The sequence below is a fragment of the Setaria viridis genome, chromosome 4, assembly GCF_005286985.2.
Source record: "Setaria viridis chromosome 4, Setaria_viridis_v4.0, whole genome shotgun sequence".
Taxonomy (NCBI): Eukaryota; Viridiplantae; Streptophyta; class Magnoliopsida; order Poales; family Poaceae; genus Setaria; species Setaria viridis.
In genome coordinates this window covers 35660191-35683853 of record NC_048266.2, presented here as the reverse complement: position 1 = coordinate 35683853, position 23663 = coordinate 35660191, and the positions used below count along the sequence as shown (strand labels likewise).

The window sequence follows — 23663 nt, the reverse complement described above, 5'->3', positions numbered from 1 at the left end:
CTATTAGACGGTATACGAACCTGTAGATGCAATTGATTTTTTATATTACTTGCTAATATGTTATAGGATGGATGACCGTGAGTGGATGTATACAGGCTGCTCTAGTAAGGGTTCGTTGACCGATGAATGGATTGAGAAGACCGATGCTTTCTTGGAACTAGCATTTGCAAGGGTTAAAGTAGCACGTGCCACTTGGTGTCCCTGCAGCATTTGTGCAAACTCGCGTTGACAAATAAAGGTGGTCGTGGGTAAACATCTTAGCAAGAATGAATTTACGGCCTACTATACCCGGTGGATCTACCATGGTGAATCCGATCGTGTGAGAGACGAGGTCGTGAGACAACGCATCGAGGATTATGATGTTGATGCCAAGGTAGGAGACATGTTAAATGACTATCATAAAGCACACTTCGATGAAGGACGTAGGGAGGACGAGCCAGAGGAAACCGCAAAGGCGTATTACGATATGTTGTCTGTTGCACAGCAACCCCTTCACGGGCATACCAAGATTTTTCAACTGGATGCCATTGCACGCCTAATGGCCGTAAAGTCCCAATTTAGCTGGAGTCAAGAAGCCTTCGATGTTATGCTGACAGTTTTTGGTAGCCTGCTCCCGGATGGTCACATTTTGCCAAAGAGCCTGTATGAGGCACATAAAGTCCTTCGTGCACTTAAGATGCCATATGAGCAAATACATGCTTGTTCGAAGGGATGCATCTTATTTAGGAAAGAACATGTGGAATCAAAGTACTGTGTGAAGTGTAAATCCTCTAGATTCCTGGAGGTAGACTCTAGTGATGGTCAGAAGAGGCAAGTCGCAATCCCCATGAAGATCCTACGGTACCTTCCATTCATATCGAGGATCCAACGGCTTTATATGACTAAGGAATTTGTGAAACAGATGACATGGCACAAATATGGACATCGATACAATCCTGAGAAGCTGGTACATCCATCCGATGGTGAAGCATGGACAAGGTTTGACATGATTCATCGTGAGAAAGCTCTAGAGGCTCGTAATGTATGTGGTGTGCTGGCAACAGATGGGTTCAATCCTTATGGAATGGTGGCTTCCCCATACACTTGTTGGCCCATGTTCATTATCCCCCTCAATCCCCCCCTGGACTCCTATTTCAACGACAGAACATATTCTTGTCGTTGATAATTCCTGAACACCCAGGGAATAATATGAGTGTGTACATGGAGCCTCTGATTGATGATTTGGCCCATGCTTGGGAGGAAGGGGTATGGACATATGACCGAGCTACAAAGACAAACTTCAAAATGCATGTTTGGTACCAGTACTCCCTGCATGACTTGCCGGCTTATGGGATATTGTGCGGTTGGTGTGTTCACAAGAAGTTCCCATGCCCAATATGCAAGACATCTCTGATGTTCATTTGGTTGACAAAGGGTGGCAAGTTTTCTTCATTCAACAAACATCGACAATTCCTCCCTCTTGACCATCCATTCAGACAAGACATCAAGAACTTTACGAAAGATGTCGTAGTTGAAGACCCTACACCCCAGATGATGATTGGTGCCACAGTTCATGCTCAGTTAGACGCTCTCAAGGTCAATGAACAAGGAGATGGTTTTTTGGGATATGGTGAGCAACATGCCTGGACTCAGAAGTCATGCTTGTGGAACCTCCCCTATTTTGATGGCCTTCTTCTTCCACATAACATTGATGTAATGCACATTGAAAAGAATGTCGCCGAGGTAATTTTTGGTACAATCATGGACATTCCTCATAAGACAAAGGATAATGTTAAGGCTAGAGTGGATCAAGCAAGGTTATGCAATAGACCAAAGCTAGACATGGCGCTTCCCAAATGCGGCAAGTCATGGAGAAACCCTAAGGCTGATTTCGTCCTAACGAGGGCCCAAAGGAGGGAAGTACTAGAATGGTTCCAAATGTTAATGTTCCCTGATGGGTATCCAACGAATCTAAAGAGGGGAGTGAACTTAACTACTTTGTGAATCAACAGGCTCAAGAGTCATGACTACCACATATAGCTTGAGCGGCTACTACCAATGATGGTCCAAGGCTATGTACCTGAGCATGTCTGGATAGGGCTTGTGGAGTTGAGCAATTTCTTCCGTCAGCTTTGTGCTAAGGAGTTATCCCGTACCGTGGTTGCAAACATGGAAAGAATGGCGCATGTGTTGCTCTGTAAGTTGGAGAAGATCTTTCCACTCAGCTTCTTCAATCCGTTGCAGCATTTGATTTTGCACCTCCCGTATGAGGCACGAATGGGGGGCCTATGCAGGGTTGTTGGTGCTATTCAATTGAGAGATGTCAAAAGGTTCTTCAAACTAAATGTAAAAATAAATGCAAAATTGAAGCATCCATAGCAGAGGCATACATTCTGGAGGAGGTGTCAAACTTCACAACAAAATACTATGCTGACAACCTTCCTATGCTGACAACCATGGCCCAGAGTACGATCTGAGCACCCAGGACCTTGATGGAGAAGTCGTCATGAGAGCGGGAGGAGGTAAGAAGCATGGCCGGTACTGGATTGGCGACAGCACAATCGACACAGCCAGTACTCCCACTCTCTCCCAAATTCGAGGAAGGAGCACGAGTTCCAAGCTGGCTATACGCCCATGGCCGGACACTACACGACTCCAGATGGTGGCACTCCAGGTTATTTCTGTTTTATTCATCATTCATTGATTTTTACATACTTTTGCATTACATTGTAACATTGGGATGAAATATTGTAGGCCCAGGTGGAAGAAGAAAGGAGGCTACGGGAGTTGCTAGAGGCGAGGATGGAGGCAGAGCGGCAGAGGATGAAGCAGATGTTTGAGTATATGCAGGGTGTTTGTGAGAGGATGGGTCAACCTCCGCCACCAATCCCATTCCCTCCTCCTCAACCTCCTTCAACTACTCCTATGAGTCACTTCACAACCTTATAATCACCGTTTCTAGTTTATGCAGAATCAATCTTACAAAGATGCCAAGATGCCTAGAAACTAGAAATAAACTAGAAACTAGAATGATTTATAGTTTACAAACTAGAAATAAACTAGAATCTAGAAACTAGAATGATTTATCTCTTCTCCTTTGTGGAGAATCAATCAGCAGCATCGAATGAGCCTCATGACTCAGCGTGGTCACAATGGATACCGTGGCCTCCTCAATGACTACTTGTGATTTTATTTCCATTAGGATTTGTGGATTACTTGTGACTACTCACTGACTACTTGTGACTACTCAGTGGACACCCTTGCACTCAGTGAATTTTATTTGCATTTGTGGTTGTGAATGAACCTACTTGTGATTCTGAAGTTTATTTGCATTTATGTGTTGTTGATACATCTATATGAACTATATGTGATGCTTATTGTGAACTATGTGTGATGCCTTAATGTTTATTTGAGTGGGGTACGTTATACGTGACCGAACCATAAAAAATGGCAATATATGGTCGCTTTGCCAAGTGTTACACTTGGAAAAAGGCCTCTTTGCCAAGTGCTAGAAGAAATACACTCGGCAAAGAGGACACGTGGCAAAATTCTGTGCATTCTAGGCAGATTTTGGCCTCTTTGCCGAGTGTCACAGTAACACTTGGCAAAGATGCCAAAATCTGGTCCAGGACACAAGGCTTTGCCGGGTGTCAGGATTGACACTCGGCAAATCTTGCCTCTTTGCCGAGTGTTTATGCCCGATGACACTCGGGAAAGAGGCAGGCTTTGCCGAGCGTTTTGGCAACTGGCACTCGGCAAAGAAGCAGACTTTGCCGAGTGCTTTGGCAGCTGGCACTCGGCAAAGAGGCAAGACTTTGCCGAGTGTTTTTGCCGTTAGACACTCGTCAAAGCTGTCGTCACCGTCTTCTCCCCGTCGCTTACCTTTTTTTTGCCGAGAGTCGGTTTAGCACTCGGCAAAGTGTTTGCCGAGTGCCCGACAAAAAACACTCGGCAAAGAAACGTTTGCCGAGTAAATCGATGCCGAGTGTTGTTCGCCGAGTGTAACACTCGGTAAAGCCTTTGCCGAGTATTTTTGGAGCTTCGCCGAGTGCCCTGGGCACTCAGCAAATCTACTGTTTCCCGTAGTGATCAGCGACATTGTTGACACGGTAGTCATGACATCGCTTCCTAGTGCTCACGGCATCAAACTCGGCTGGTACCGTTGGCCTGGACTTGTGACCTGGCTATGTTTGAAAGTTTGAATTATCCAAATTCGTATCCGCTAAAAATACCAATATAAATATTCATATTCATATTTAAATATAATATAGATGTTAAATGAATGTATCGGATCCGATTTTAAGTATTTGTTCTATTCGGTTTCGGATTCGTATTCGAGGAAATGTGAAACTTCCTACATTATCTGTATCCAAACTTGTTTCTATGACTAACTACTAATGATAAATGATGTTATTGTTAATAATACTAAGAAAGTAACGATGTACTCCATTCAAAATATTAAAAATTATCTATATGACAAATGACTAATCATGTTAATCAAATATACTAGTGATATATAATGATAAAGTTTAATTAATTCTAATATGACTAATTATATTAATTTTTAATACATTATTTTACCTACTTCATATATAAATTATATTTATACTGCTTACTTATTTTCTTATTAAAAGTTTAATATATTTTTGGTAATATTTATTTATGTTTATTGTGTATATTTAATTATTCAAATATTTATTAATAAATATGTTATTTTTCGTAAGCTATATATTGTTCACTGTACTCATAAGTTACTCTCTACTTGTGTCATGATTTTGATCTACATAAAATCATTGTCGGTGATTCATACTGCAAACAAGTATATATGCATTGCGTGTCCCTGGCAATCAATGGATAGCTCTCAAATTCGAGGGATTATACTGGTTTGGATGGAAGCCCAAGGCCAGGTTGAGAGCAGTGGTTCATGTTCCTCAAGCTCGAGAACTCGGAGATTACAATGGGGTGCTTGCAAGGGAGGGGAGAACAAGAGACCAGTGTGTGTGTGGGCGCGTGTGTGTGCGTGCATGTGCCTGTGTGTGCACGTGCACGCATGCATGTGTATGTGTGGAGAGAGAGAGAGAAAGAGGGTCGGTTTCCCCTTATTTATCAGCCTATTCGCTTCAGCTTATCAGCTGGCTTATCAGCCACCGAACAGTATTTTTGTCTCACAACAAATCAGCCGTTTCAGCTTTTTAGCCGGCTTATAAGTCCAGCCGAACAGGCCCTATGTTAGGGACCAGTTTTACAGAAAGAAATGAAGGGAGGGGTCCTCACATCCTAGCAGGTCGGTGCGGGCCCTACTATAAGAAATCTTCCGGTGTATGACGAACCAAAAAGTGTCATGCACGCTTTTTTGCATCATAAACCGTGATTTATGACGCTTGAGTTATGAAATCCTTCATCATTAGTCAAGCATCATAAACCGCGACTAGTGACATTCCTCATTTCGTTGCGTCATTAAGATTATGACGCCTACAAATCGTCAAACAGAAACGTCATAAGTTGGATCCCATTGTTTTGCCACGGTGGATAGAATCTAATGTGGCATCCGATGTGGTATGACAATTGTGACAAATTATTTCTTCAAAAAATGAATTTAGCCCATTTGTTGTTGGGTCGAGCCTAAAATTGTTCCCACATGCCAATGTTGTTCAGATAGCCCAAAATTGATTCTGGTAGGCCCATATGTTATTGGGTCAAGCCCAACTTTGTTCTCACAAACCAATGTTGTTCAGATAGCCAAAAATTGATTTCGGTAGGCCCATTTGTTGTTGGGTCGAGCCCAAAAGTTGTGCAAATTGTTTGCGGTCCTTTTAGTCCCAATTTATGAATGATATTGACTTTTGGTCCAATTATATGTGGGCTAAGCCCACTTAAGGCAAACATAAATTTAACCAATCGATCCTGACAAATAATTGAGTTCATTTCAATTCTGATCCAGTTGGCAAAATAATAAACAGAATACACATATTTATCTCTCCTCCAGCCTCCCTCCTCTCGCGCCACCCTTCATCGGACTAGATCCACTAATGAGGAGCGGCGGTGGGGCGAGTAATTGCTGCCGCAGCCGTCGGGGCACGACGGGTCAACGCGGTGGAGTAGTGGAGGCGCATAGGGAGGAGCAGATCTAGCGATAGGAGCGGTGGCGCATGGGGAGGAGCAGATCCAGGGGGAGCGGCGGCGAGAGCGGTGCATGGCGGGCTTGGCGGTGGCAACGGTGAGACCCCCCTCTCTCTAGAATCCAAGGGTGGATCCAGTCGGTGCGGCCAGATCCAGGGTGAAAGGATCGAGATGTCACCTAGAGGGGGGTGAATAGACGAGTTGACAAATTTGTAAAATTTCAACCCACTTAGCAGCACCGCCCAGGCCAAACCGATCATATTGGTTCACCAGACCGGTCAGACTAGTCCAGGCAGGGTGCCACACCAAGTGCTACTCAAGTCCCTCCTTGACTTCTAACACCAACCAAACTTGGAGAGTGGTTTCTGTAGATGATTTCCAACAGGGCAAAGTAGTCCCTGCACACAATACAATCACACCCAAGTAGATCGAAGTAGAAGCACAAGTAAATTGCTAGAAATTAACAAGTAAAGCAAACCAAATGAAGATACGAGTATTTGTTTATCCGAAGTTCAGATTCACCGCAATGAATCCTACATCTCCATTGAGGAGCCTATTGGAATACGAGTCTATTTCAACTCCCTTCCAACAAGCCAGGTCTCTTTCAACCACTTTTCTTGCCTCCACTAGATGATCTTTTTCCTTGTGGAGGCAAGATCGCAGCCCTCACAAATTTACCGCTACTTACCACACCTTTGGAGCTAGATGGCAATGCCTAGCCGTCTAGAAGGCACACCTCTAAGAGTAACAAATGCTTCAAAGGCTTTCTCGATGCGAACCACAAGTAATCAAGTTATGGATTGCTCTTTTTAGCTCACTAATGATCACACAAGATCACACTCTCAACTCAACTCAAAGATTTCTCAAGAATCACTCAAGGCTCACAAAGAGAGGTTACGAAGAGCTTTCCTTGTCACTAGATGATGTCCAATGTGTGTGTAACCAGTAGCCCACCAAGAAGGGGGCCAAGGGGTATATATAACCCCACAAACCACAGACTAGCCATTGGAGCTGATCAAACCAGTCAGACCGGTTGCTAGATCGGTCAAACTGTTTTAGTTTGAAAAACTAGCCGTTGCCCTTAGACCGGTCAGGCCGGTCTGCCAAATCGGTCAGATTGGTTTGGCCGAGTTAACCGTTAGTTCTCTGAACCCCTAGACCGGTTAGACCAGTCTGCTAAACTGGTCAGACCGGTTTGGATGAGTTAGCCCCAAAACTCTCAAACACTCACTCTCGGTCCACCCACTGGTTGAATCGACCATTGTTAGCTGAGCTGGGACAGTTAGCTCACTCGAGGGTTTTCTTAAGGCCAATCTCACATAGGTCAACTAAGAGCACTTTTGGTGTTGTCAATTAGCTAATGTTGCATCCCTCTTGATAGTATGGCATACCTATACTCAAGAATAAATATAAATATTATATCATCCACTTGAGCTTGTAAGTCTTCCTCCATGCCATACTTTGATCAATAGTCATTTTAGGGCTCTCAACATAGCTATCATCTTGAGCACATACATCTTGAGTTAGTGACTTAAGATTTTCTCTTGTTCATGATAAGATATACTTGAAACCTTAAGTCACTCCATTTTATCAATCACAAATAGAATAGATGCATTGTATTGCTTCCCTCGGTAAGGCTTAGATATGATACTACGAAACCCCCCAAATACTAGCCACCTCACCTTAGCAAAACGCACATAGTCCAAGCTGCTTGACCAAAGCTTGCTTGGTCCCTCGCTCTAGTATCTCGCTTGATTTCTTTACCTATTCTTGCCACTTTGAGTTTAGCTTTGCTTTTGACATCAATAATGAAATCCCATTTGAAATCCTCTTCAAATGCTTGTTCTTGATTGATAAAGAATATCTCATGAATTGCAAACTTCCAATAGCAAGACCAATATGTAACACATAAGCTCATGTCCTTTTATCATATGCACATTAAGTCTTGCAATATCCATTTGTGAATATCACTATTCTTTTCTTAATGATCCCTTTACTTGTCAATCAAGCTATCACATGATTTGGAGACTTATAGATCAACCATAAGATATATCCCCAAGTTTTATTTCACCCTTGCTTGTCATTGATCATATAATTCCATCACGGGATCACATACTTACTTGCTTTTCCTTATTGTGAGCCATATAATACTTATTCAACTTATGAGATAATATCACATCATAAATATGATAATAAAACCCTGCTCACAATCTTAAGCAAACAAGTTAGTCCTTTAATCATTTTATCATTCAATTCACCAAAATCCACTTAGGAACCTAGATGCACTTTCACAGCGTGGGGATTTTTTTAATTTTTTTTAACTCGCATCACTGTTAGTTCTTGGTTCGGTGGTGATGGAGGTTCCCATCACCGCCTCCTTCTATACGAAGGATCCGAAACCGGTGGTGATGATGGGTTTGGAGTCAGCGATGATGAAGGGCCGTGGAGTAGTGCTAGGTACGTCGTGGCTGCGATGTGTTAATTTGTCGTGCAAACAGTGCAAAGAAGCTAAAGATAATCAACCTAGCCTAGGCACACAAGGGCCACATACCATGAAGTCATGAACAACACATCAGAAGAGACTAGCACACAACATAACAGAAATCAACTTTTGAATCCTCATTTTGGTTCATATATCACCGTAACATATAGACCACCCATGTTCACCCATTTTCAAAGGGAAAAGTGCTCGTGCATATTTACTCCCTCCTACACCTGAGTTTTGCTGGCCGATGATTGAATGGCACCATAACATCATCTTAAGCTCCGGTGAGAACTCCGACCGGTTAGAGTTAGGATTTGTGTTGGGAGTGGGGATTGGGAGTTACCTATGACCTACGGGTCTAGAGGGACCTAGGACGGCTCGCCAACCGGCGGTGGAGGCAGGAGAGGAGGCGACGAGGGCACCGCCAGAGTCGGGTGACGGGAGCTCCCCGGTGGGCGGTGGTTGTGGTGGGGACACTGCATCCTGATGAGTTAGCATGGATCATGGTGGTGGGTGGCGGCGTTGCGCCGCTGGAGGGGGGGGAGCTCGGTCAGAATTGATGAAGATGATGCCATCGAGGGTATCAAGCCGCGGGACATGGGGGTGCCGAGCGGTGAATGGATAAGGTAGATGTTGTGGCGAGGCGATGAGGGGATGGGGGACTTAATCGATAGCGTTTAGTTTTTGATCCAACGGATCCAAAATTCGAGTGACAGAGCACACGCGGTAGACACGTTTCACAAAAAGGAGTCCTTTGGAGTCGCCTTTTCCTATAAATTTTTTTTATTAGTTTCGACACAATCATTTTGTTCGGACCCACGATATACTGGTACAAGAGCACACGTTAACGTTTCGGTGCTGTCGGTGTTACAGACGATCTCTTTCATTCACTTGGAACGAAAGGAACAGACAAAGAAAAAAAAATCATGAGGTCGAATGGCTGTGGATCGAGTACGGTCATCCATATCCATGCGTGTCAATAACTGTTGAAAGAGAGATCCGCCGGTGGGCACCCAACACTCAGCCACTTGTATGGCGCTCATGCAGTTTTTGTCACCCTCCGGCCGGCCAGACGGTTCGGTCTTTTTTTAATTGAGAGCCATCCTCGGCTCGGATAGGCCGTGGACGGAGATGGCTGGCCGCACGCGATGGTCGTCTACCGGAGCAGATTCTCTGACATACCGTACGACATCCATGGTGACGCTGAATCACTGACACTTGGACCCTCCAGTTATGGGCCACATCTGATGGATACTTGTTTCGTTTGGCCACATCTGATGGATACTTGTTTCGTTTGGCCACATCTGATGTGGATGCTTGTTTCGTTGGGCCACATCTGATGCTTGCACTGTATGAGCAGCCACAAGGGACGGAGACCTGATAACAAAATGGCAATACAAATCGAACGGGCGTTCTGCAAAATTAATCTCTCGCGTGATCAAGCTTCCGATCGGGCAACTCCATATGAATTGCAGAATGTCTCCCTAAACACTGATATCTATGAATTGGCTTCTCCAAAACTGCTGGTCAATGGTTTCATTAGTAGTAGTACTTCTCTACTCTAGCACAGGTTATTCCGCCCATACAAAAACATGTGGTTGCTCACCGTCCACAAGCTCAATTAGAGGGTCTTATAATACTTATTATCTATTACAATGGTTACAAATACCAGTTGCTACTTCCAAGTACTATTTTATTAAATATTTGCTAGCCGTTGATCCGAGAAAGATAATAAAAAAGAATTAAATTAAATTGGGTATGGGCCCACTATTTTGGGTACTTGGTCCTACCTGTTTGGTACTTAGTACTTTTGTTTAGGTACTTCTTATCTCTCCAACGTACGATTCATCTCGACGAACAGCTTCTCATTTTTTTCGACCATTCTAAAAATCCTCATTATCTACTACACCCCTGAACAAGCTACTCCTCCCACGTACAAACACATGTCATCGCTTGCCCATAAGCTCAATTAGAGAGTCTCGCAAGTCAACAATGATGCTGAGTGATCGCTCATTTAACATAATTCAAGGATAATTACCTATAAAAGGTACACTAAGTCTAAACTAATCCGCACCGATCTTTTTTTACTATGCAAAAGAGCTTCATATCATTGCATGAACAGAGAAGATAATTAGGAGTACAAATAGAGATGGCAATGGGTGCCCGAAACTCAACCCGATGGATTTTTGCTTTTTTAGGGTATTGGTATGGGTTAACTTTTAAACCCATGGGTCTCTTAATGAGTAATATGCTGGACCATCGGGTTTGCAGGCATGGATCTGATCCGAACCCGTAAACCTATGGGTTTTATAAACCTAGTCCATCCTACCAAAGTAGCCCATCTCAGCCTATAATACCCCATTGTTTCTTGACCGGCCTGGCCTATTTATTGCTACATAAAAGGTCACATGGTGCCCCTCCAAACCGTAACTAGGTAATTCTCACCCGACCCCACCCTCCGATTCCCCAGCAGCCCTGGTGGCGCATCTACGTCTTGCGCAAGCATTGAGCGCCCCCGTGCGTAGGGATTGTAGGCGCGCTAGGCGCTGGGTGCCTCAGCCTCCCTCCTCCTTCTCTGATCCTCCTGCGTCCTCATGCCCTCCCATTCATGGGTATGGGTTTAGGATGGCAAAATCCAGCGGCCCCCGTTGCTATCCCTAAGTAAAAGGCTCTCTGTGGTCAAATGACCACAAAGGATGATAAAAAACATGACCAACCTAAACACTTATGACCAGTAATCGGTAGACACATCTAGTTATGCAAGCCAAGCCTCTACCCCTAGCTAGGATCGGTTATCCTTCCTCTCTAACTAGTTCCAGTACCTACTCCATATTTAGTGAGATATACCATTAAAAATAGAGTAAATTGCACCTAACATATAACAGCTTGTTAGGTGGGTGCAAATTGGTCCAACAACTTGTAAAATGCTCAATCTAGTACAATAATTTTGCGAGTGGGTGGAGATTGGTCCAAGAACTTGTTAAATGCTCAGATTAGTGCAATAACTTGATAAATTGGTGCATTCGTGGTCCAAATATTATAATGAGCAATATATTTGCTAATGTTGGGTAAGGGTATATTCGTGTCCGAATAAATTACTAAATATTATTTGACTATTGATATTCGCGTCGCAATGATAATATATTTGGCCACAACTATTTAGGAAATTAATGTTATATCTTTATATAAATTATTTTTTATACAATGATTCAATTTTTATTAGAAATATTTAATTGTATATTCAATAGTGATAAGTTTGCACTCATTGTTTTTTATATGTTTTATTATATGCAATGTTCATCTATAAAAGCCAATATGTTAATACATACCAAGAATACCTTTTAGGAATTTGGTTTAAATATTTTTCAAAAATCATGTACTTATTGTTGGTGTTTAGACCCGGCAACCTACTGAGGGGTACCCGAGGTAGTGTTTTATGCGTGGGGAGCGTCAAGATCAGGAACTCAAAAGTGAACTCAAACACACGATTTAGATAGGTTCAAGCCGCTTATGTCGCGTAATACCCTACGTCCTGTGTGTTGGTTGTGTTGTATTGATTAAACTTGTTTGGAGGGGGTCCCTATCTCGCCTTATATTGCCGAGGGTAGGGTTACAGATCGGTTGTTTACAAGAATACTAGTCGGATTTGACTAGAGAGTCCTACTCTAATTGATACGAGTAGTTTCCTAATCCTCGACTAGTTCTTGTCCTCCACGCAAACCATGCCGTCCTGCACCGTAGTCTCCATGTCTGACACGTCTCGGTGTACAGCCCTATATCTAGGACTGTCCAAACCTTCCGGTGGACCCTTAGATGCATGGCCGACAAGCTCCTGAATACTTTTTAGTCAAATGCAGCAGTCCCGAGTACTTATATAGACATCTCCGACTATTTTGTGGTGCTCTTTTGAGTACTCCATCGGATTGAGTCTTCGAATGCACTTGAGTACTACCATGCGGCTAGAATGTGCTCAAGCCTCATTTAACTTGGTCTTGAAACTCCAATCTTGAATCTTTATATGGAAGTGCGATGAAAATCACACTCCATATGGAGTAGCCCTCGAGCCTTAGGTTGAATCCAAGAATCGGGCTGAGGGTCAATCTTGTAATTTCACATCTCTTTTAACAGAAGAAGATGACGATGAGGCCATGACGAAATGGTCGCGCTGGTGAGAAGAAGAAGAGAAGTAAAATGGGAGCCGAGTCGATACTATCGGGAGTAGGCACCGAGGTCGATATTTATGGAAAAAATACATGGAAATCTGGTGAGGTCACGTCCCATCGGTAATAAGGAAGGCAGTAAATAGAGAGGGCGTCGCGAAGGGTCGGTCAAAGAAGATAGTAAATGTTCGTACAAAACGGTTAGTGTTTTACAGATTACCCAAAAGGGTATCGATAGCCGTGATGGCCCGGCGCCGGATCTGATCGGCAGAGTCAAGAATCCGTTGGTCTTCTTCCGCTGATCCAGGGACCTCCGATGCGCTGCGGTGGAGTCTCAGAGCCTCATGAGCAAAGCGCTGCCTCTCCCGTGTCAAATCGGCAATAGCAGAGGGTAACTCTTGAAGTTTGTTCTCTTCGGCGCTGATTGCCTTGGTCACTTGCTCCATCTCTTTGGCAAGTTCTGCCCTCCGACGTTTGAGGCGGTCTATTTCACTAATGATCGCCGGACGTGAGTCCTCTAGGACATGGATACGCCGATGCGCTTCTTGAGCCTGACGCTTGAAAGCGTCTTCATCTTCACGAGTCTTGGCCAGTTTCGTGCGATCGGCCATGTGACGAAGGGCCCTAAAGACCGGGATCCTCATGGACTCGATGAAGGCCGCCGGTGCCAAGGCCTCTTCCGCTTCCTCTGGTACTCGCCCGCTGACGTCACTGAAGAGCTGCCGAATTGGCGAAGCATCTTCTACCAATCGGCCGATGTCCCCTTGTAGGAGGGATCGGATGTTGGTAAGTTAGCTCGGACGTCGTCAGGAACGGAGCTTAGAGCAACTTGGCGGGATGCGACTTCCTCGTCATCAGAGAGAGCAACCGCGAAGGAGAAGAGGCTGTTGTCAGGGGAGTCTTGTTCCTAAGAAAATAAGGAAAAGGGGTGAACCGGCGAGGGATCAGAGCAAATCGGCTGGTTGAAAGCTGGTTTAGGAACTTACCATTTTAAAGCGAATTTCTTCATGCTGCGCTTGTAAAGCCGTCGTGACTTGCTCAGTGGCCTGTGCCATGGGTTCATCTGATGAAGAGGACTCCACGACAATCGGCGCGGTGCTCGGACCAGCTCCCTGAGAAGGAATCGGTTGTCGAGAAGCGCTCGGTGTGCCGATGGTCTGCGTCGAAGAATCGGTTAAATACATTACGCAAGTACCTGAAGGAAGTCCGTAAGATAAGTACCGTACCTCAATGGATGAGGGCATGGGCGCATTGGTGTCCGGTCGAGTTGTCGCCGATTGTGGTATTTCCATAGAAGTACTCTGAGAAGCACAAAGTTAAGAAGAGCTAATATCAAAATGACAATCGGAGATGGTAAAGCTCGAACTTACTTGTATGGCTTCCAACAATAACGATGCGGCAGCCACTCCGGCTTGTGTGATGGCTTGAGTATCGGCACTTTGTGTGGCCTGGGAAGGTGGTGCAGTCAAAGTTTCTGCCGATACGAGCACAGGAGGATCCGCCGATTCCGTACGAGCCCGGACTCGGCGACTGGTTTTCTTGACGACCTTCTTATGAACCTGCTTCGATCGGCCAGCGATCATGTCAACTGACGGAGCGTCGTAGCCGATAAGAGGATAGGTGGTGTACGGATAGCTCTCTATTAGCCGACCGCTGCGGCTGTGCGTTGGAGGGGTCCGGTTCTCGGCCTAAAGAAACAATGAAATCATTAGTGCTCAATCATGTTGGGAAGAATAAAAAATCGGCGATCAGAAATACCTCGGCGTTTGGATCGATGTTGGTCGGATCTAGAAGGTTGCAGTATGCCGATGCTGAGTTGCAGAATAGAAATTGCTTCCATTCGGCCCACCAAAGTTTGAACGGATGGACGGCAAATGGAAATAATAGCCAGTCATTCAAATTAATCGTACTGGAGTCCGGAATTCGGTCTCGCAGCCGACAGTAATCCAGGCCAGTTGTGAGCACATCTCTGAATTTGATTCGGCCAGCAAAATACACTTGTATCGGCAATTGACCCATGCCGAATTGACGTGCGGCAGTAGACGGGTTGTAGAATTCGTATGTAGGGGCATCCTTCCCTGAAAAGAAGTTGGCCGGTAGGAGTCCTGGTTTGATCAGTCCTTCATAAAGATCTTCATCAAACCGGCCAGAAGTTGAATCAAAGCAGGAGGGGAGCTCAAAGACTGGGTTGTCTCGCTGGTATGGAAACCAGATAGTTGCGTCTTCATTAAATCCATTATAAAAGCACCGAAAGTATTCGGCTACCTTTGTAGCAGAATACGCACAACCTGGAAAAGCTGACGCTGCTTCACCAAAGGACATGCATCGGCGACGCTCGGTAGGGTCCTCCGCCGATTCGATATTGGGAAACATCATATGGTCCACTGGCTGCCGGGTGATTCTGCTCATGTAAAGGTTCAACCATAGATTGACAAACCACCAAGGCCCTCCTGGGTTGCCGATTGGTTCTCCCTTGGAAAGTTTTGTGCCGATTTGATGGAGCATGTGGTACACGGCACCCAGAAGATGTTTCCCGAGAGGAATATGGCTTCCTCTGGACAGTGCTTCAGCTAAGGATTGGGTGTTGGTTGTTGGGCCGGCGGCTCTTCCACAAAAGAGGTGTTTTTCTAGCCACATCATCAGGAAAGCTATGTGTTCCCTGTTCTCAACAGTACCGGTCTTCTTGTTACTGTTGATGAAGCCCTTCCAGCCGCCGATTCCCCTTGTGTCCAGCCGATGCGACGTTGTGGTCAAAAGGTGGAAGGGTGTGTCAGGGGAAGATATGTCCAGGCCGGTCAAGAGGACCACATCGGCCAGGGTGGGGGTCATAGGACCGTGTCCAAATAAGAACGCATTAAGTGCGTCAGACCAAAAATAGGAAGCCGCTATCACTAACGGCTCATTTCTCTCCATTTGAGACAAGGAGAGGTTGATGCATTGGCCGATTTTGAGTTCTTCCCACGAGACGCTCTTTGACGCGGCCACTCGTTGGTACCATTCCCTCCAACCTGGGGTTTCATTCGGCCAAGATCTGAAAGTGCTCACCCATTGATCTAAGTTCATATCGGATCGTTTGAAGGGTATCCGGTCGGTTTCTAAATTTATAAGATCTACCGGATCTGGGTCTCCCATAGGACCGAGGCAGACAAGGCCAGGACTTCCCGTAAGATGAATAGTAATTCTATGCCTTACCGCCTAAAAAAGGAAAATGAGTATGGGAATGTAAGAAGTAGATCTAAGATAAATACGTTGCCGATGGGGGAAGGATTCGGTATTTACCTCCGGGATAAAGTTCTGAGTAATCGGTGTGGTCGCCGATGCGGATGTGGATGACGGGGCCGCGATGGGGATCACCATTGGGATTTCTGATGGAGCTTTTTCATCTGTGGATGAAGTGACGGTCGTCGCCACCACCACCGGGGGCGCTATCTCTGGAGCATTGCGTGCGGGAGAGCTGCCGGAAGGAGTCGCCATTGAAGGGAAGGGGGAAGAAGTAACAGGAGCTGGAACTAGAAGACTTCGATGGCAAGGGAGAGTGTTGAAAGAAGAAGGATGCGCGCGCGTTGGGAAAAGAGACGTGAGCTTGAAGATGAGCTGCGGTGAAGCGCTATTTATAAGATGCCCGAAGAGGAGGTAAAGATGGAATTTTCACCGCGCCGGCGCTTCGAGTTTTTCGGGGTAGTGGCTGTCGTGGGCGCCCGTTTCAAAAATTGCAATGATCAGCCGGGAGACCACGAAACGGAAGGATATTTTCACTGCGGCCGTTTCGGAGGGGAGGTTATAAAGAATTTCGAAGTAAAAGACTGTGTTTTACTCCGAAACTGGGGGGCATGTGTTGACGCCGGATTTCGTCACCAGTAGAATCAGCGCCAAGCAGAAAAGAAATCGGAGAAGTACAGTTGGGAATCGGTCAAATGGTGCTATAGTGCGGAATCGGCTGGCGACTTTTGTCTCGCTTCAGTATAAATGCACCAGAATCCCAATCGGTAATCTTTTGCCGATGAGAAATCGGCCGATTAGGAGGATGGACTAATTGGGCCTGTATGGGCTTGGAAAGGGATGGAAGGATAAGGTGGAGGTCAGCCCACGAAGTGTGGGGTAACCAATCTAGCACGAATTGTGCTTGTAGATATTTGTTTTCTGTTTGAATTAGAGATAGAATTCTAGTCGGTTAAGAAGTTATCTGTACGAGGCTATAAATAGCTACCTTTGTAAATCTGTAATCATCAACCAATCAATACAACAACCTACTTTTTCCTCGTACTTACTTTCAAGCGACTTCGCTACTGTTTTTTCTCTTTTCCACGAGTTCGTACGGATTGGCAGGGCTGCATCATCTTGATCTCCGGCCGATTCTGTAAGTTCCGTTTACCGAGTAATATCTAAGCTTTAACTCCGGGCGTATCGCTGTTGTTTCGTTTAGATTTATTCACTAGTTATCGATATTTGCTAGATTCATAGGTTTCTACCTGTTTTTCTAGTTTTTATCACCAGTTATCCAGCTAGGAATCGGTAGTATCGGCTTTCTTTATTTTCTATTGTTAGATTCATCCGTTGCCGATTAGATCTGTTCCTAGTGTTGTTATCACAAGCTTTGTACCGATTACTCTAGCAATTTCCTGTCTACAAGGCTATAGGGATCGGGCTGTCTTATAGCCGATTTCATTATCACAGTAAATCGGCCAATTCGCCGATAAACTCTCTCGATCGGAAACTTAGCCGATCGTAGTTTCTGAACCTGACACGTGTTCTTCCTTGCCAATCAACAGGTCAGATTGGCTGGCACGCCGCGCGAACCGCACCAGGGCATTCACCCGAACAGGAGCTAAGCAGATTCTCCCGGGTCGTGTGTCGGTCGCTGGGATTCGGTTGACCGATTTCTAGCGCCAACACCTGGCACTACAGACTTCTTATTACAAGCTGCGACTAGACAGATTTGTCTAGATAAGAACTCGGGTAGTATAGGTAACTCCCAAGTTTGCTGACGGCTTCTTTTGTTAAGACCATCGATGGACAGACTTGTCCAAGGAGCTAACTAGCTCAGGAATTTTGTGTGTAGGCTTGCTTGTTGCAGGTTGCTTCTACAAGAATGAGTTGAATAACTCAAAAAGATATATGTGCAAACTTGTTTTTACAAGCCACGAGTTGGGCGATAGTACCCTGGAGGAGCTGAATAGCTCGGTGAACTTTGCTTTTGCAAACCACAATCAGGCAGAGACTAGTCATTTTATGACAAGAAATAACTCTGCTTTATTAAATTGTAATTTGTACAACTAAGGCCAAAGGCTAATTTACACGAGTACGTAAACTACGGGTAAAATCGACACAAGTGTTCGATGTTCCATGAGTTGTTGACTTCTTCACCAGTGAGAGTTTGGAGCCTATATGAACCTCCTAGTGACCTTGGAGACGATGAAAGGATCCTCCCATGGTGAATTTAGCTTGCGCAGCCCCTTGGTGTCTTGAATACGCTTGAGGACCATATCACCTGTGTTGAACAAACATTCTTTGACGTTGCGATCATGATAGCGGTGAATTCCTTCAAGTTGCCTTGCAGACTAGATGAGTGTTGCACAGCGAGCATCCTCAAGGCTGTCTAAACCTAGACGCCTTGTTTCTTCTGCCGCATCCTCCTCATACTGCTCGACTACTGAAAATTTTCACATGACGTCAGCGGGGACGATGGCTTCTGATCCATAGACTAGGAAGTTACCCTGTAGGCTTGCATGGTTGTGTGCGAAGCCCCCAGAGGATATTGGGTAGCTCCTTGAGCCACTTGCCTCCTTTAGCATTGCCAATGTTGTGTAGTCTATTCTTGAGAGCTTCCAGTAACATCCCATTGGCACGCTCAACCTGACCGTTGGCTCGCGGATGAGCGACAGAGACGTACCTGACGTCGATCCCGCTATTCTCGTAGTACTCCAAGAACTCGTGGTTGTTGAAATTGGAACCCAAGTCTGTGATCATGTGGCTGGGGAAGCCGTAGCGATGGACAATTTCATCGAGGAAGTCGAGTACCCTATCTGCCTTGGGGCAAGTTACCGGCTTCACCTTCATCCACTTTGTGAACTTGTCGATTGCTACGAGTACTCGGTTGAACCCTACAAGTGCCATAGGCAGCGGGCCAATCATGTCTAGCCCCCAACATGCGAAGGGCCAAGAGGGCGGTATGGTGATCAACTTGTAGGCAGGGATGTGTTGTTGCTTGGCGAAGAATTGACAACCTTGGCATCGGATGACAAATTCTTCAGCGTCAGCGAGAGCTGTAGGACAATAGAATCCTACTCTAAAAGCCTTGCCCACGATCATTCTTGATGACGCATGGTTGCCACAGATGCCCTTGTGGATTTCCTCAAGTATGTCCTTGCCATCTTACCGTGAGACACATTTCATGAGTACTTCTGATGATGCGCCTCGTCTGTAGAGCTTGTCCCCGACTAGAACATAGTTCTTGCTGTGCCGCGAGGCTTGCTCTACTTTTGTCATGTCTGGAGGTAACTTGTGCTCCTTGATGTAGTCAATGAAGGGGATTCTCCAATCTACGTCAATCATCATAACCTCCCGGTCTAGTGCATTATGACCTCGATCGGTCATTTTTAACGATGCCGGCTTCACTATGGATGGCTTGTGTAATTCATGGACGAAAACCCCAGCTGGAACTTGAGCACGAGTAGATCCAAGCTTGGATAAGATGTTTGCGGCTACGTTGTTATCATGAGCCACGTGATGGAACTCCAAACCAGAGAACTTGTTCTCCAACTTGCGTACTTCAAGGCAGTACACATCCATGTTGTCCTTGTGGCGATCCCACTCATCATTGACTTGATTAATAACTACCAGTGAGTCACCATAGATCAACAACTGCTTGATTCCTAGCAAAACTGCCAGGTGGAGCCTATGCAAAAGCGCATCTTATTCAGTTTCATTGTTGGATACCTCCCAGAATATTCGTATAACATATTTGAGCTGTTCACCTTTGGAAGAGATTAAGAGTACCCCTGCACTGGTGCCCTCAAGCTTGAGTGATCCATCAAAGTACATGACCCAGTGCTCTGGGCGTTCTACCGGTGTTGGCACTTGATTTTCCCGCCACTTTACCATGGAATCGACTAGCGTTTGTGACTTGATGGCAGTTCTTGACTTGAATTCCAGGGATAAGGCTCCGAGTTCTACTACCTACTTGGAGATTCCTCCAGTCGCATCTCAATTGTGGAGGATTTCTCCAAAGGGGAAGTCTGTGATGATGGAGATATTATGTTTCTGGAAGTACTGTTGAGCTGGTGGGTACTTGGTTTTGAAATCTGACAACACCTCACTTACGAAGTAGACGGGTCTCTATACTTTGTATACATGGCCTAGTTTGGTCTTTCGACCACGATTGCCGTGCTGACGACATTAGTAGTCGCGGCAATGTAGAGCAGCAAGTCTTCATTGGAAGTAGGCACCGTGAGGACCGGTGGTTTTGATAAAAAGTCCTTAAACTATTGAAGGGCTTGATCCGCCTCCTCGGTCCATTGGAATTTGTCTTGCCGCTTGAGTAGTTTGAAGAAGGGTAGTCCCCGTTCTTCAAGTCTTGAGATGAATCTATTGAGGGCCGCCATGCATCCAGCATATTTATTAGGATCAGACCGGACAATGAACTGGTCGAGCTCTTGGTTCACGGTTTGATTGGTTCAACCGGTTGAACCGCCGGTTCAACACGGTTCAAATATGGTAACTTATCAACCAAAATCACAAACAAAGCTGCAGCCTGATGGTTGCTATCCACGCTGCCAAAGGCAAGGGTGGGGGATTCGAACCCCAACCACGCCATTTTCCTCCCATTTTCTTCCCTGTGCGCTCATTTTTCCCTTGCTAGCTCCTTGCACTTGGTTTTCTCCGGTCTGTACTGGTTTCTTGTCCAGTTTTATATCGGTTTCTTGCTAAAAACTGCCGGTTCAACTGCTTTTTCCCAGTTTGATTGCTTATCCAATCTTTTAGGTGGACCGGATTGGCCGAGGCTCTGGTTCGGTCTTTTACCGGTCGGACCGTCGGTCCAGTCCGGTCCTAATAACTGTGGCATCCAGTCAGCTTCTGGACATCCTTGATGCATAATGGGGCGTGCAAATTGGTGATGGCAGCGATCTTCTCGAGGTTAGCCTCAATTCCTCGGTGGCTGATGATAAACCCGAGTACTTTTTCGGAGGGTATACCAAATGCGCACTTTTTTGGGTTTAGCTTCCACCAGAATTCTCGCAATCTTGGGAAAGTTTCTTCGAGATCCGCAATCAAGTTGTCAAGATTTCCGGTCTTTATGACCACATCATCCACATACGCCTCTACGTTACGGTGTATTTGTTTTTGAAGCACTCCTGGAAGGACATCATTGGTATGTGGCGCTTGTGTTCTTCAACCCGAAGGGCATCATGGTATAGCAGAAAGCTCCGTACGGGGTGATGAACGCAGTCTTGATCTAGTCTTCTTTCTTGAGAGCTATCTGGTGATACCCCAAGTAGAAATCAAGAAAACAGAGTAGAGCACAACTGGCCATCGAGTCGATGACTTAATCAATCCTTGGGAGCCCGAAGGGATCCTTTGGATAGTGCCTGTTGAGGTCCATGTAGTTGACACACATCCTCCACTCATTGTTATTTTTCTTTCACACCAAGACGGGAGTGGCCACTCTAGATGATAGACTTCTTTTATAAAGCTAGCCATGAGTAGTTTGGCCAACTCTTTTTTGAGTGCATCTCTTCTGTCTTGGGTGAAGCAACGTAGTCGTTGTCGTTTTGGCATGGCTTTGGGATCCATATTTAGTGAGTGCTCGATCAACTCCCTGAGCACCCCCAGTATGTCTTATGGCTTCCACGTGAAGATGTCTCAGTTGGCCCGGAGGAAGTTGACGAGCGCGTCTTCCTATTCGGAGTCCAGCCCTAAGCCAATCAGGGCTATCTTGGAGCTATCGCCAATCTCAAGGTCAATGGCTTTGATATTGACTTCACTGTCGGCTTGACCTTGGTTGCCCCCGACTTCTTCTCTGGAATTTTGAGTTCTGCCGAGGACAATTTTTTGGAACCAGCAAAGACTTGCATCATCGAATTCAGCACTTCAGTAGTCGCTGCTAGCTCCACAGCTTCTATGTCGCAATTGTAGGATCTTTTCAAGTCTCCGCGTAGGGATAGTACTCCCTTGGGTCCCAGCATTTTTAGTACTAGGTACATGCAATGCGAGATGACCATGAACTTGGCCAAGGCCGGTCTTTCGAGGATAGCATGATATGAGGTTTTGAAATCAGCTACCTCCAACCGGATGTACTCTGTCTGGTCATGTTCTTTGGTCCTGAAGGTAACTGGCAAAACCACCTGACCAAGGGGTACAGCCGCGTTGCTTGGGACAATCCCGTAGAATGGAGAGTTCGTCGGGGTGAGCATATCCATAACTCGAGGCCCATTTTCCTTAGAGTCTTGGTGAAGAGTACGTTAAGATCACTGCCTCCGTCAATGAGTACTTTTGTGAGTTGAGAGCCGGCGACTACTAGGTCCAGGACAAGAGGATAGCGTCCTGGATCTAAGAAACTAGTCCACTGATCCTTCCTTGAGAAGGTGATTGGCACCTCAGACCACTTGAGGAATCTAGGCGTTGCTGGCTCGATGGACATGATCTCTCTGAGGGCTAGTTTTTGTGACCACCTCATAGAAGTACCCCATGTGCCGCTGAAGATGACGTTGATGGTGTTGGACGGGTTCTGGAATTTGCCGTTATCGTCGTCGTCATCGTCTTCTTTGGCCTGGCCCTTGTCCTTTGCTCGAGACGGCTCCGGCAGATCTTTCATGACTCTGCGAATGCTATAGTAATCCATCGTAGAGTGCTTAGAGTGTGGGTTCCACGGGCACTGCTTTTTTAGGAGCTCCTTTAATGGAGTCCTTTCCTGATTCCCGCCGCCTTTCTTGGAAGATTGGGACATCACCACGACAGTATTGTCTAGCTTCCTCTTGAGATTTTGACTACCCGAGTAGTTACCTCGATTGTCATTGTTGGGTCGATCATTGCAGTTATTTTCGTTGCATTAGCCATTATTCTGATTGTTATTATCCTAGCCTGTATTACAACTAGACTCGATCGTTCGATCTCCTTGTCTTCTTCATCCGCCTAGGCTTCTATCATGATCTTGAGAGACTTGATATCTTCTAAGCATCTCCTGCCAAAATCTTGGAACATCCAGCGGTCATAAAGACCATTCTGGAAGCAATCTATGGCATCCCGCTCCGTGATGTCTATGATAGTGGCCTTCTTATCAAAAAATTAGCGTAGATAACTACGCAGGGTCTCCCCTTGTTGCTGTTTGACTTGAGACAAGTCGATCCTGTTGCTAGGATGTTGTATTGCCCCTACAAAGATGTTTGTGAACTTCATCTTTAGTTGACTCCACATGTCAATGGAGTTCCCTTCTAGGGACTCGAGCCATGTGAGTGGCCCTGCCTCCATGCAGATGGGGAAGTAGATAACCTTGATGTCGTCATTTCCTCCCACCGCCTAGACTGACAATGAATAGCACTGCAGCCATTGGACTGGGTCCTGCTTGCCATCATACTTGGTGATACCCGGAGGTTTGAATTTGTCAGGTAGAACCGTCTTTCGTACTCATTTTGAGAAGGAGGGAAACCCATCAGAGTCTTCTCCTGAGTACTTGACTTCTTGTTTGCACTCACGGCAGCGCCCTTCAATGATTGTACGTGTGTTGCGATTGTTATTGAGCTTTTGATGCAGGTCGTGTGCTGGAGCTTCAGGCTCTTGATGGGGCCCACAGTGGCCACAGCCCCCTGAGGGTCCCGTCCGACTACTCTCTGCCCTGTGTTGACTTGGTCTGGGTTCTCAATTCTGGGAACCTTGTTTCTGGTGACCTCATTGCGACTAGGCCTGGCACTCTCATTGAGACTTAG

The 23663-nt window shown here is 45.7% G+C and overlaps 1 pseudogene; it reads left to right on the top strand.

Annotated features, from left to right (window-relative positions):
• Positions 1–67: 67 nt before the first annotated feature.
• LOC140222664 (uncharacterized) lies at positions 68–23663 on the top strand (annotated as a pseudogene).